Source organism: Cryptomeria japonica, chromosome 10 (genome assembly GCF_030272615.1).
Source record: "Cryptomeria japonica chromosome 10, Sugi_1.0, whole genome shotgun sequence".
Taxonomy (NCBI): domain Eukaryota; kingdom Viridiplantae; phylum Streptophyta; class Pinopsida; order Cupressales; family Cupressaceae; genus Cryptomeria; species Cryptomeria japonica.
The window spans coordinates 201,664,525-201,680,586 of record NC_081414.1 but is presented as its reverse complement, the minus strand read 5'-3'; positions in this window follow the sequence as shown (position 1 = coordinate 201,680,586).

The following is a 16,062-nucleotide window of genomic DNA, read 5'->3' as shown; positions in this document are numbered from 1 at the left end:
GTCGTCCTGTCCGCCCGGCTGTGCTGACGTGGCAGAAGGCGCCGAGCTGGTGGGCCGCGGAGGAGCGGTGCCGGAGAGGTGAGGTGGTGGCGTCAGACGCCGGAGCAGTGTCGGGAGCTCGGCTAGGTGGCGGAGTCCGAGGAGGCGCTGCGGGCGAAGGGACGGAGGCCACGGTGGGCGTGGAACGAGAGCTCGGGCGGCGTGTGGTACCGGTGGACGCCGCTGGTACGGGCGCTGCCGGAGATGAGGGGAGCGAAGGGCGGACGTCTGCAGACCTGCGACAGAGGAGACGCGGCGTGTACGGGCGAGGCAGCTGTTCACGGAGCCCGAGAGAATGCACAGGTGCTGGCGGCTCTGCGTGCGATGGACTCGGCGACGGCGATTGCACGGACGGCGTGACAGGTACGATAGTGCAGAGTACGGCGTCTGCAAGACCTGCAACCTGCGCAGGTACTTTCGACACGGGGGGGGTCTGCGGACCCCCCAAAAAATGATTTTTTTTTTTTCCTTTTTTTGATTTTTCACTTTTGCTTTTCAATTTTTCGAATTTTTTGAATTTTTTTTTTTTTTTTTTTTGAATTTTTTTTTATTTTTTTATTTTTTCAAAACAAATGCCGAAAATTGAAAAAAAAAAAAAATTTGAAAAAATATATATAAAATTCGAAAATCCGTACGAATAGCAAAATTGGGGAAAAAATTTTTCCTCACCAAAATAGGCCAACTTTATAACCAAAATTCATGGAAACGGTTTTCCGGACGCAATGGCGAGGTCGGATCTGGTCTAGGACGCCTCCAAATGACGATGCTCCTCAGATCTGCCTCTTGACGTCACAATAATGCCTCTTCAAGACGAATCAATGAGACTCCAAAAGCTCTGATACCATGTTGGATTTTGCCAAGATCAAGAAGTCATTGAAATGTACATGAAAGAGACATAATATGGGATAAGAATAAACTGTATTCTCATCAATAGAAAATGATCAACAACTTGTTCAATACAATGTAGATGAGCCTGCTTATATAGGCAAGGCTAGGGATATGTATGAGCACACAAACATGACATGTGGCTCAATAAGAAACAAGGGTAGGTAGGAAATAGGTGTGGGTAGGTAGGAGAAATAATATAATATTCCACATGAGGTGGATCACCCACCGAAGGTGGAATTATCACTCCACAATAAGTGGATATGATAGTGTAATAACAAGATCAACACCATAAGAGGTGGAATTTCTCCTACACACACTATCCCAATGTGGCACAAACACCCAAGTGTCTCATATCCAAACTACTATGAAATGCATTATCCTAAGTAAACTTAAGTAAGTGTAATAATATCCATGATGAATAATTATTTACACCAACAGCCTTGAATGGAGACTTAGAATGTTCAATTGCTTGAAGGAATGCTTGAATGCTTGAATGCTTGAATGTTTGAGTATCGCTTCCGCCTTTTTTCCATCTTCCAAAATGGGAGATGAAATGTAGTTTATATACTTGTCAATTAGGGTTAAAAGACTGATTTTTCCGACCTTAGGCCAACCAGGAAAGATTATTTTCCAATTTGCAAACATAAAGACCCGAGACCCAAAAGAGACCGAGCCCAAAAATAGGGCCAGGGACCTGGGCGTTGGGCGCCATGGTCCTGGGGGACCAGGGCGCTGGGCACCCTATTCCTAAAGGACTAGGGCGCTGGGCGCCATGGTCCCACCTCCAGGGATAGCAGGGTGCAAGGAGGATCAGGTTAGGGTGCTGAAAAATGCAGTTTTTGATGTCATGGACAAGTTTCGGGGTCTCCATTCAGGTTCAGTGTTGCGTCACCATCGTGAAGACCCAAATGCGGTAGAAATTGCAAGTGTCGCAATTTTAGGATGCTACAATGTCATAATTCAATCCTTGAAGAAATGGAGACACTACTTATTTCCTAAGGAGTTTGTGTTGTATACATATCATCAAGCTTTGCAGTATTTGAGCAATCAGAGTAAGTTGAATTAGAGAAATATGAGATGGGTAGAATTCTTGAAGAGTTACACCTTTGTGTTGAAGCATAGAAGTGGAAAATCTAACAAATTTATTGATGCATTGAGTAGGAGAAGGAATTTGCTGACAGAGATGAGAGTGACAGTATTAGGTTTTGAATATTTGAAGACCTTGTATGATGAAGACCTGGGTTTTACAGAACCTTGGAAAGCATGTAAAGAACCAGTTATGATTGATGGGAGAAAATGGTTGGATTATTTCATTCGGGATGGGATGTTATTCAAGGGAGTTCAGTTGTGTATACCTAAGAATTCCATGAGAGAGAATATGATAAAGGATAAACATAGTGGAGGTTTAGCCAAACATTTTGGCATTGACAAAACAATTCAATTAGTGAGTGAGCAATACTTTTGGCCCTAGATTCATAAGGATATTAAGAGATATGTGCAGAGTTGTATAGTTTGTCAAGTTGCAAAAGGTAGTAGTCAAAATGTGGGATTGTATAAACCTTTGACAGTACCGGTAAGACCTTGGGAGGATATAAGCATGGATTTTATACTTGGATTGCCTAAGACACCGAGAGGGAATGATTCTATGTTTGTGGTAGTGGATTAATTTTCAAAACTGGTTCATTTCATACCTTGTAAGAAGACATCAAATGCATTGCATGTAGCAGATGTTGGCAAGTTGGTGGAATTGATTATGTGTTGCATTGATGTTTTGTCATTGATGTCAACACTAGTTGTTTTGGTTTCTTTACCAGTATCCTTCTGATCTTGGTAGGTTGTTTGGTTTCTGGTTGGATTAGATTATGATGATCCGGTATGCTCTGGTATGTTTGTCTTTTGGAATTGGCCTACTCATCCTACTTTGATTCATGCTCAATCATTTGGTTTTGATTTGGTGATCAAATTCTTTCCTATATGCTAGCAAGCTTGGTTTGTTGTTATGGCGAGGGTTTCACCGGTAGAGATTTATTGAAGATCTTTGATATTATGCATAAGTGGTGTTGGTGCAGCTTCTATTGAAGTTTCAGGATGTTGATGGTAATCATGTTAGAGACTTGGTTGATTAAGATCATTGCCTTAGAGTGTATGAACTTAAATTGGGTCTCAGTTTATCTAGGTTATGGACCTATTTAATGTAATGTGTGGATTAGACTTCTCGATACGTTTCTAGGATGTCTTATGGGTATGAATAATGCAATAATCATTCAGGCAGAGGATTTGGTCGATCATTGGAGATCGAGTTGGGTTTATGTAAGAGGATTTAGTCCTCTAGTATTGAGCATAATCAAAATTGTCCTCAGGCATAGGAGATGCTATCATTGCAATTCATTCATTCTTTCGGATTGTTGTCTGGATTTTTATGTATTTAGTGAGGCTCCTCTTGTGATTAGCAGTGTGCTCTAGGTTGTTGGCCTTCCTGCAAGTGTAAGCCCCTCAATTGTAATCACATACTTGCTGCAGAAGTATTATCTGATTGTGGGTAGGCTTCCCACCGTGGTTTTTCCCTTTACCGAGTTTCCCACGTACAAATCTTGGTGTCTTATGAATGGTATTTATTCTCTGATTATTGTTTGATCTCAATTGGTATATCTACTATTTCGGTATTTGGTTTATGCATTCTGGTATTATTCTTTTGGGTTCTAGTATTAAAGTTTTAATTGCTTAAGGTTATGGTAATCTGTTGACAACTGATTCACCACCATCCCCCCCCCCCCCCCGGACCTCTCAATTTTCTTTCGGTTATTTGAACTGTCTAACAATTGGTATTAGAACCTGGTCCTCTTTGTAGAAGCTTAACCACTTGAGGAAGATCCTATGGCATCTAACAATTCAAGTTCATCGTGCACATCTGCAGCTATTTTTTGGAGAGAAATTCCTAGGCTTGATAGAACAAATTATAGGGTATGGAAGATTCGAATGGAGATTCATCTAAGATGTCTTGGAAAGGAGATTTGGGAAATCATATAAACTAGAGTTGCACCTTATAATCTGGAATTTGGCAATCCTCAACCAACATGCCTAGATAAGGAGCTTGAGAATGATTGTAGAGATAGAGAAGAACTTTTGTGTGCACTCTTTGATCAACAAATAATGGGACTAGCTAACAAAGCAACTGCAAAGGCTATATGGGACAAATTGGAGACTCTGAATGAAGGTGACCCTACTATTAAAATTGCAAAACTTGATGGTTAGCGGGTGAGATATGAGAATATGAAGATGGAAGAAGATGAAAGGATTACTTCTTTTATGGAAAGAGTTAATGAAATTGTTATCGGAATTCAATGTTGTGGTGGATCTCTGAGCGAAGATGAAATAGTTTCTAAAGTTCTGAGACCTTTACCACTAGCTTATAAGATGAAGGCTACTACAATTAATGAGTTGAGAACTATGGATAACACTACTGTTAACTGAGATACTTTGGTTTGGAAATTATCTTCTTTTGAGCTTGAAGAATTTGGACTCTCTGGAGCTATGAAGTCTAAACCTGCTTTTCATACATCTATATCATCAACTGGCAAGCAAGATTGGAAACCTTTGTATGCAAAAGAATTGGATGATATGAAGAGGGGAGATGAATTTGAGCAACTTGAAGCCCTATTTGCTCGAAGAGTACCTAAAGGATCGACAGGAAGTAAGTATTGAAGGAAAATCACCTTTTAATTTTTTTGTATGTAATAAGATAGGTAATTTTGCATCTAGATGTCCTGAAAGGAATTCAAGATTTGAGAAAAGAGCTAGAAGATCTTTTAAGCCTAATCTTGATTATTAGAACAAACATAAGTACAAGAGAAACAAAGACAAATCATGCTATATTGTTGATGAGGAAGGTGTGATTTATTCTGATGATGAATCGACACAAGATTCTGCTAGTGGTTCTGCAAATAGAAAGGAATGGGTGCTCTTGTCTATTAAGGAATATGATCAAGTACCAAAAGGGAAGCAACCTGAAGAGAAGGCCCTTGCTGCTAAAATTGAAGACAAGGATGAATGGGTAATAGATAGTGGATGTTCACATCACATGACTGGAGATAAAGGGAATTTTTTATCTTTGCAAGAGTTTGATGGTGATCTGGTTAGATTTGGAGATGACAAAGCATATATGATCAAAGGAAAAGGAACTATATCATTGGATGGTAAGCATAACACTAATAATGTGTATTATATTGAAGGTTTAAGATATAATCTTTTGAGTGTAGGATAATTGGTGGATAAGGGATTTCAATTACAATTCAAGGATGGAAAATGCAAGATTATTAACCGATCTGGATTGGAGATTTCAACCGGTACACAGACTAAAGGTAATATCTTTCATTTGAATTCTGGTGAGAACACGTGTTTGATTGCTAAAATTGATGAAAGTTGGCTATGGAATAAGAGGCTATGTCATGTGAATTTTGATTGCATTGTGAAAATCAATTCTACTAAGGCAGTTAGAGATATACCTAAGATTATGAAGCCCTATAATCCGGTATGTAAGGAATGTCAAATGGGGAGACAGGTCAGAACTTATTTTAAGAGTATACAAGACAAATCTAATGATGTTCTTGATCTTATTCATATTGATTTGTGTGGCCCTGCTAGAATCAAAAGTTTTCAAGGTGATGGATATTTTATGCTAATTATTGATGACTATTCTAGAATGATGTGGGTTACTTTTCTTAGGGAGAAATCTGAGGCTTTTGAAAAGTTTAAAATATTTAAAGATAAAGTTGAGATAGAGACAGGTTTGAAGATTAAATGCTTAAGATCAGATCATGGTGGAGAATTCACATCTGGTGAATTTAACAACTATTGTGAGAAAATGGGGATAAGGAGATAGTTTTCTACACCCCAGACACCTCAGCAAAATGTAGTTGTGGAAAGGAAAAATGGAACTATCTTGGATGTAGATTAGGATGGAGATGTTGATGATCGGAAGAGCACATCCGATGGAGCTTTCTTTCTTGGAAAGAAACTTGTTTCATGGATCAGCAAGAAGCAATCATGTACCTGTTTATCTACTGTTGAAGCTTAGTATGTTGTTGTTGCTACTAATTGTACACAAGTTCTATGGATGAAGCAAATGTTGAAGGATATAAAGGTGGATTGTAATGAACCGGTAGTTATTCACTGTGATAACACTACTAATATTGATATATAAAAGAATTTGCTATTTCATTCTAAGACAAAGCACATATCTATCAAGTAAAAAAATTTGAAGGAAAAGGTGGGAGCAAATGAAGTTAGACTGGTTTATGTGAACACTAAAGAGAAGATTGTAGATATCTTCACTAAATCTTTGCCTAAGGGATCATTTGAGTACTTCAGAGACAGATTGGGAGTTTCTACCCCTCCGATAGAGACTTGATTGATGTGGTTTGGCATCAGTCTGGTATGCATTTTCAGAGATACTACTCATTCCAGATTGATTTGGGGATGCTACTACTCAGGGGGGGTAGTTAGCCTTGTGATTCAGTGGTTAATATTTTTTCTTTGATATTTTTGTCAGATCTTTGGCACTGATGTCAAAGGGAGAGAGATATTTGTGAAAAAAGGAGCTTACAGAGCTTTACTAAGATATCATTCACAAGGGGAGTTTTTGGTTCAGAACTTCATTGTCATATTATCTTGGAGAGTCTGTTGGATGTCTTCCATTGGGGGAGACTTGTTTGGCATTTCTTAGCACTTGGATGTTTTTCATATCTAGTGTTTCCATCAATGCCAAAGGGCGATATTGTTGGCAATTTGGTGGAATCGATTATGTGTTGCATTGATGTTTTGTCATTGATGTTAACACTAGCTATTTTGGTTGCTTTATAGGTATCCTTCTGATACTGGTAGGTTGTTTGGTTTCTGGTTGGATTAGATCATGATGATCCGGTATGCTTTGGTATGTTTGGCTTATGGAATTGGCTTACTCATGCTACTCTGATTCATACTCAGTCTTTTGGTTTTGATTTGGTGATTGGATTCTTTCCTGTATGTTGGCAAGCTTGGTTTGTTGTTCTGGCGAGGGTTTCATCGACAGAGATTTATTGAAGATCTTTGATAGTATACATAAGTGGTGTTGGTGCAGCTTCCAGTGAAGTTTCAGGATGTTCATTATGATTGTGTTTGATAATTGGTTGATTGAGATCATTGTCTTAGTGTGTATGGACTTAAACTGGGTCTCGTTTTATCTAGGTTATGGATCGGCTTAATGTAACATGTGGATTGGACTTCTCGATACATTTCCAAGATGCCTTATGGGTTGGATATTATTTGTTTGGTTTCTGGCCGACATATTTTGTAATTATGTAATTGTTTTATTGTTTGGTGGCTGATCTTATTGTTTTGGGTTGAGGATTTGTATATATAGATGTAAGATTTCATTGTAGATTATATATGGCTTATGGGATTATGAGATTATTTGTGCGAATAATGTAATAATCATTTAGGCAGAGGATTTTTCAATCATTGGAGATTGATTTGGGTTTATGTAAGAGGATTTAGTCCTCCAGTATTAAGCTTAACCGGAACTGTACTCAGGCATAGGAGATGCTATCATTGCAGTTCATTCATTCTTCTAGATTGTTGTCTGGATTTTTATGTCGTCAATGAGGCTCCTTTTGTGATGAGCAGTGTTCTCTAGGTTGTTGGCCTTCCTGCAAGTGCAAGCCCCTCAATTGTAATCACATACTTGTTGCAAAAGTATTATCTAACTGTGGGTAGGCTTCCCACCATGATTTTTCCCTTTACCGTGCTTTCCAGAAACAAATCTTGGTGTCTTGTGGATGGTATTTATTCTCTGATTATTGCTTGAGCTTAATTGGTATATCTACTATTTTGGTATTTGGTTTACGCATTCTAGTATTATTCTTTTGGGTTCTGGTATTAAATTTTTAATTGCTTAAGGTTCTGGTAATCTATTGACAACTGATTCAACCCCCCCCCCCTCCCCTCAGTTGTCTTCCGGTTATTTGAACTGTCTAACAGCAGACCTATTTTTCAAGGAAGTGGTGAGACTGCATGGATTACCTAAGAGCATAGTTTCAAACACAGACACTAAGTTTGCTGGCTATTTTTGGAGAACACTTTGGAAGAAGATGAGGACAAATTTGAAGTTCAGTTCTACTTTTCATCCACAAACTGATGTACAGACAGAATTTGTTAACTGGAGTTTGGGAAATTTGTTGAGATTTTTAATGGGAGATAAAACCGGAAGTTGGGATTTGATCCTTGCACAAGCAGAGTTTGCCTACAACAATTCAGTGAATAGAAGTACTAGAAAAACACCTTTTAAGATTGTTACCAGAGTGTATCCTAGAGGAATGTCATAATTGAGAAACATAAGAAGTGAAGACCGGAAGAGTTCAGAAGCGGAATATTTTGTAGATCACATGGCAGCATTGCACATTTAGGTTAAACAACATTTGGAAGACATGAACAACAAATATAAGGAGAAGGTAGATGAGAAGAGGAGACATAAGGAATTTGAAGTTGGCAATGAAGTGATGGTATATCTAAGAAAAGAGAGATTCTCAGTTGAAACTTATAATAAGTTGCAAATGAAGAAGTTTGGACCCTAAAAGATTTTGAGGAAGTTCATTTCTGGAAATGCATATGAAGTAGAGCTACGAGATAGTCTAAGTATTTCACCTATATTCAACATTGCAAATATTAATGAGTACCATGAACCGGAATTCAGTGAGGATAGTGTTGTAGACTTGGAGAAACAATTGCCCAAGAAGGAACCAAATCAAATTGAAGAGATTTCAATGGATAGTAGGATTAAGCGTAGTACCCAGAACAGTCAATATAAGGAATATCTTGTGAAGTGGAAGGGCAGACTAGTTGAAGATTCATCTTGGATTTCTCAGGCAGAGGTAGACCACCTTGGTTTCCCTCTAACCCCATCAAAGTGAGAGGTTCACTTTTTCATTAACCCCAAATGTCTGATGTAGGAGCATCCCCGATTCACAGCAATCTTGCATCAACCAAAAACATTTTCCTTTCTATTTCATTTTATGTTTGCAATTTCAGTTTTCCTTTCCATGTGTCTCGATTTTGTCTCATCGGATCCTATGGAGTTGGATTCTACTTGAAGACTTGATCATCTTTCTTTCTTTCAAACCGCATCTCATTTGGATCACTTACCGGCAAGATATCGCTATTAGTTTCCATGACAATTTCTTGTTACCAGTTGTTCTTTTTTTACCAGTTGCCTGAGACCTATTCTGGTGATCTACCGAAAACCATTTTGAAGCTTGGAGAGCCTTGAGCATTCATTTCGATGTTCCTTGGCATATGGCCAACCTTTTCCTATGATCTTTGTTTCATCCTTTTGATTTTCTAGAGGAACCTCTTTGCGGAGGCCAACCTTGTTTATTTTGCACGTTAGGTCTTGTTCTTCAGGTTTTGATCCCTTTTGGGCTGACTGGATCCTTTGGATTGATATATATATATATAAATATATATATATATATATATTTATTTATTTATTTATATATATATATATATATATATATATATATTTGTAATTATTCTTTAGAATGGAATCAATTAGAATCAATTAGAGTATTAGATAGATAGACTATTCCTATAAGATAGATCTTTCGATTCAAGGTCCCGGTTGTGACCTATTCTACTTGTCTTGTGTGTCGGTATGTTGTCACTCGGTTGTTACCAACTGGATGTAATCAAATTTCATGCAATAAAACTATTTGTTTTGCATTTCCTCCATCACCTTTGTGTGTTTCTATTGTGTTTAGTCTTGTTGACCAGTCTGGATTGATCTCCTTGAGGTCCCTCCTCACCAGTGACTGCTTCAGATATGTTGTTGCCATTGATGTTAACATATTATTGTGGGTTATTCTAGTGAGTTTGGGAAGATTTTCTGATCCGATTTGTTGTTCTTTGGTTACCAGTTCCTGGTGTTCCTATCGGTATTCCCTTCAGTATATTCTGGTACAATCTGATCTTGTGCTAAGACTTTAGCATGTTGTTTGGGATGATCTTGTGTATCTTCATTTCAAATTGTTTGTGATTTGGTGACCTTCAAGTTATTTTTCTTCATGAAAATTCCTATTTGGTTGTGTTCTTGAGCTTTGAGACGTTGGTCGATGAAGATTTGAAAGGTGGAGATGGTGCAACTATTCTAGATGATTCTAATGTGTATGTTGGTGTCTCCTAATCATGTCCTTTTTTTTTGGTGATCTACATTGATCGTTGTGCGATTTTTGGTGATTTCTATCAATTGGTGATGATTTGTGTGTTATGTGGTATTTCTTGTTAGACACAATACACCACTGAGAGGGGGAGGGGGTGAATCAATGGTTCTCAAATCTCTTCCTATTTACAATCTTATGTGATCATACCAATTGATAGATTTAACTCCATGCAGACTTACCGGTTATAGAGGAGACTAACTTAAATGCAAACACACTCACAAGGGGACATCACATAACACCAGCATATACGACGAAAACCCAAGATGGGAAAAACCTCGGTGAGCAATGTTGCTGGAGTCTATTGCTCCAATCCAACCTCACAATAAAACGCAGTTACAAATTTTAGGGCACCAACCCAAGGAGCTACAACCTCTTCACTGAGCTACAACTTAGTGTTCACAATGTAAGCATCAAATACATAAGTAGTTATCTTGTTACAAGTGAATCTTGCAACCATTATATATATATATATATATATATATCTTATTCTGTCAATGAGATATCTTCTCTGCTTCACCAACTCACTTCTCTAATGCTCTTCACCTACTGCTTCACTGCTGGTAAGCCCTACCAGTTTATCTCTCTTCTACTTCTCTCATTGAATCTCCTCCTCATTGCTCTGCTCTTCACTGATTCTACTCTCTGTCAGTTATTTGTTTATCTTCTCTATAGCCTCCTTCACTTTTGCTCTGTCGGTATGAACACTATCGGTTCTTCTCTCCAATCGATTGAATGCTTCAACCAGGTTGTCTCTCACTCCCACTCTCTTCACAAATTCTCATTGAGCACTTGACTAATTTTCTCTTACTTGCAGAATTCTTTCACTTCGCAATCGCACAATATTCTTCTATTCAGCAGCAACAAATAATCTCTTTGGCCTTCACACTTATACCCCAGACTTCCTACCAAAACCCAATTCAAAATCTGGGTGGTTAGGGTTTCCTCACCATCCTTGAGGAAAACCAAATCCAATCAGATCTTGTCCGATCTAATCTTTCAGACTACTAATTTGCATGACTCTACCATTTATGCATCTCCTATATCACACCTTTCATCTCTGGCAACTTTCTTTTTACCCTAATAGTTGATCTCTTGGTCAAACATGAAAGATCTGTCATGCTATTTCCTCCATTGCCTCGATCTTCTCAATTGCTCTTAGCTAACTTGTATCTATCTTCCAGACCTCAAGCCTCAAACCCCTGCAATAGCTCTGCAACATGTCCCATGATTTGTGTGACCTTTCATTAAAGTCGACCAACCCTACAAGAACCCTGTTGATGTACATTCCATCTTTATCCAAACGCAGGTTCACCACATTGACTCCATGTGAAATCCATATCAACCAACTGCCAGCTTGGCACTTCATGTTGGTCCAGATAGGATCATCGACTAGCCACTCTATCGTTTCCTCTTTCCTGCCAGTTTTGTAACCCTGTCATTATCACACACTATACCGGTAACCTCATCATGTCTACATTCTGTTGAACTGTGGGTGGAACACCTTGATCATTCATCAGACATGTCTTTCTTGAGAAAGCTCATTAGCTCATTTCCCCAAGGTAGAGAGTCATCTGCATCTACACCTTTCTCATATTACCGGTGGGATTTCATATCAGTTATCACTCATGATGACACCAGTCATCAACCTTCACTAGACTCCTTCATCGATTAGACCATTCTCCTCTGACTATATCTACTCAATTGGTTTGTCTAAATGAAAAACACATCACTCTTCTTCAGCATGCCTTCTTTGTCGGTCCAGTGCATAACCCTGATCTCATGCTATTAAGGCATTCCCTCAATTCATCGATGGATCTAGTGTGATCCTTCAATTCCTTGCCTTTACCTCTTTACTCTTATCTCACCAAATTATAATGCACTCAATGCAAATAGGAGATAAGCCCCACTTACTTGGTGGAGTAACACCTTTTCATCTTCTCATGTGAGTTCCCTATTTGTGCAGCATATCTTCAAACATGCACATGTGAACTAGTGTGAGCACATTCACTATCAGTCATTGCTTCCCATGATGACGGCATCTTCAACTGGTGAGGGTCATGTAGTTCTGCAACCTCACAGCACACTGGTTCATTCTTCTCTTCCAGTGTTGATGTGATTCAAAGAATAGCCTGCCTCTGTTAGGCCCAATATGGAAAGCTAATGTACTAAGAGGGGAGGGGTGAATCAGTACTCCAAAAATTTTCTTCAATAATAACCTTACTGTTATGCATAAACAGAATAGTGCAGTAACATAAAATAAAGTTAAAACAAACAGATAACAATCATACATGATTCACTCCATAACACATATATTTTGGTCACGCAGAAACTCTTGGTTAGAGAGAAAAACTGCGGTGGGGATGACACCCACAACTTCACTACTACAATAATAAAGATTGCTCGGTTAGAGCTTCATTTAGCTATTTTTGATAGCTTACCCTGTTAGGAGTAACAAGATCTGTTAGATCTACCTTACTAAAGGATTTCACAACACTATATAAATGTTGCACCTGGTTAGAGGATTTACAATTTATAGACTTGGTTAGAGTATTTTACCCTATTAAAGGTATCTCTTTCAACTTCTCAATATTACAATAAAATCATTACAAATATTTGCAACTTTACATCTGAAATATTATAGAAGATTCTATGTGCTCAGAATAAGATTACCTAGTTTGTAGCATACCTTGGTAACCCATATTGTAACTTGATAAACCCTTCTGTTTACTCTGTTTTTTGACTGTTCACTGATAACCTTCTCAGTGACCTCTCTGTGTCTCTATAACAGTCTTCCTTCATACATACACACACATACATTTCTTTCCATGCTATATAAATAGATCTCTTACAACGGTGATCTAATTCATTGCTTCGATCTTACAAAAAAGATTCCTCGAATGAATAACTAAACAAAATATTTCATTGGTTAGATTGACCTTGCAATCATACACAATCTTCTAGTGCAATTTCGAATGTAATAATGGTTAGATGTGCCTCGATCTTGTAACACGTTTTCATGTGCATGTCTAGGTTCAATGTATCTGGTAAAACGTTTCACTCGGTGAGTTAACTTTACTGCTCGGTAGCCATGAAACAATACTCGGTAAATAGCTCAGTGAATACTGCGTTCTATGACTGCTTTCTTCTATAATTGACTAGACTGTTCATACTGACTTCTTTGTGTGTACCGACTGCATGATTTGGTAATACTAGCCGACTAGAATATAATATGACTTTGAATATAAAACTAATGGCAATTTGATAAGTAGTAACAATATCCGCTTTTGACATTAGTTGAGATGTTTGACAAAAACTACTTTCAAAGTCATAACTCAAAAACTATATACTTGCAAAATGACTGCACTTGACAATATATACAATAGTCAATGAAATAGTATATGCAAATATACTCCCCTTATCATTATTTTGTACATAACTCTAAATTTTGCATGTTCGGTTCTGCTCTATGCTTGTGTGCTCTGAATGCTCTGTATATTCTGCTCAGTATACTCCCCCTGTATACAATACTCAAAACTGTGTTACCAAAACTGTATTACTCTCCAAATATAGTATTACTCCCCCTTTGCCTAGTATTACTTTCCTCTATGTAGTATTATAATATTCCTCCCCCTTTTTGAAAAACATCAAAAATTTAATTTCCATTCGGAGGCGGTAACTGATCAAAAATAGACTTATACTTGGTTCGGGCATCAGTGAGGGCGACTGAGAGTGAATCCTTTACACTTTCCATTAATGAATTTTGTGCTTGAATATCAGCTAAGAGTGATATTAAGCCATCAAGAGTGCTTCCCTCTTGGGTAGTTGATAGGTGTGTAGCTCTGTTGATCTATTCCTATAATGATGAGAGATGAGGAAGGAATAATGTCTGAAGGGTCATTATGTCCATCCTGATTTTATGCTCTTCATTCCTGAGTTCTAACTGTTGAGCCATGAGCTATTGAAGCTTTGTATAAAAATTTTGAACTGAATTAGGCTCGGTGGTCAACTTAGTTGAGAGATTGGTGATCTCTTTCTCAATTGCATCAGTTTTATTTTTGATATCTTTAATGAATAAGGAAAATGTACATAGTTTCTGGAATAAATAAAGAATATGCTTGAGTTGAGGGGACAACTCAGCAATGAATTTGACAAGCTTTACTTTTCCTATAGCGAGAGATTTTTGTACCTCTTCAATTATTTTTGCTGTAAGCTCTTTATCCTTTAGCTTCCTTAAGTACTTAGATGCATCAACTCCAGATGTTTCTATTTGGGTAAGGAGTTCATCCAGTTGAATGTGGATGGCCACATTGGTTGACACTATTGTTGAAGGTAGCATTTCTGTTAGTAGTGTCTGAACCTTCTGAAGTACTTTATTCTTCTTTTGTATGGCCAGTTGCTTCTCCTGTTCGGCCTTTGCTTTGCATAGTTCACCGAATTCAGTGAGTGCTTGCCCTTTCAATTTGGAGATGTCTACATTGGGCAACACTATCGGTTTAGACAAGTCAAATTTGAAACTATGCTTTCTCACCTTCCTTTCTTTTCCTTTGGTCAGTGGCACTAAGACAAGTGCTTGTGAGGCTTGTTGACCCTCAATAGGTTGCTCGGTAGATGCAACACTTTGGTTGGTTCTTGTAGCCATTGTAGTGTCCTTGGGTGTCTCGGTGCTAGGGGTCTCAGCTATAACATTTGCAGTGCTCGACGATGCTTGAGATGTCTGATCTTTGGTTGTATCTTCTACTACTTCAGATTTGGTACCTTTGGTGCCTTACTCTGTGTTCTTGGGAGCTTCAGTTGAGACAGGTGGCTTCACCAGCGAATAAGGCTGAACTTGTTCTAAAACAGATTCACTAGATACAAGTTTTGCATAGGTAGTGCCTTCAATCATTTCTTGCTCCAGTGTTGCTTCATCCATTACATCTTCATCAATTTGAATAGTGTCAATCGGGTTTGGACCTTGCTCGGTGGCATCTGGATCTTACTCGGTGACATCAACAATTTCAATTTGAGATTGTTCACCGACATCCTTTTGTTTGAAGATCTCCTACCACTTGGCTTTTGTCTCATTTTCCACATCCATGTATAGCCCATTCATCAATTGTAAGGCTCTTTGTTTGACAAGAAATTTAGAATTGTATGTGGTCAAATGCTCCTTGATTTCTGCTACGGACATATCAGGGAATAGATGGACAAGACTTCTTTCTCTTATTTGTCTCTCTGAGTCCATTGCATATTTCCATTTGTTATCAATATGTAAGTATAATTCATTCGAAAGTGACTTTACTAGTACTAATGGAGCTAGCCGAAACTTTAGAAGTGTACAGATGACAACTTCTTCAATTTGTCGCTTCTCATCATTATTCCTAGTCTCATACTTAACATATCTAAATCCTGCAAATCCACCGTATTCTTTAAGATTGGCACAAAAATTTTCAACACTATGAATATTTACCTTTTTGCTTTTCACAATCTGAAATTTATTTGCATCATCAGATTCTGTATCACTCGACTCTTTTTCCAAAATGAGTCTCCGAGTAGATTTCTTATAGGTCTTGGTTACCTTGGGTGCAGTAAAACTCTTTTGTTTCTTACTCGGTGTTGCAGTTGATGCTCTAGTGTTGGGTCTCTTTGTTGGTGGAGTCGGTAGGGCCTTTGTAATGTCCTGTTTCATTCTTTTCAGAACTTTACCCTTAGGCAACTCTATACTCAATGTTATTGCTGCCTCTTGAGCTTCTGATTCTTCTTCGATAATGGCAAGGTTGCCTTTGACAGGTGTAGAGGAGGATTCTTTTTTGAATTTCTCAAATAAAACCTTTATCATTTTTGTAGCTTTTCTTGTAGCCTTAGGTACTACAATGCTCATTTTTACTTTTTCCTTCACCTCTTCATA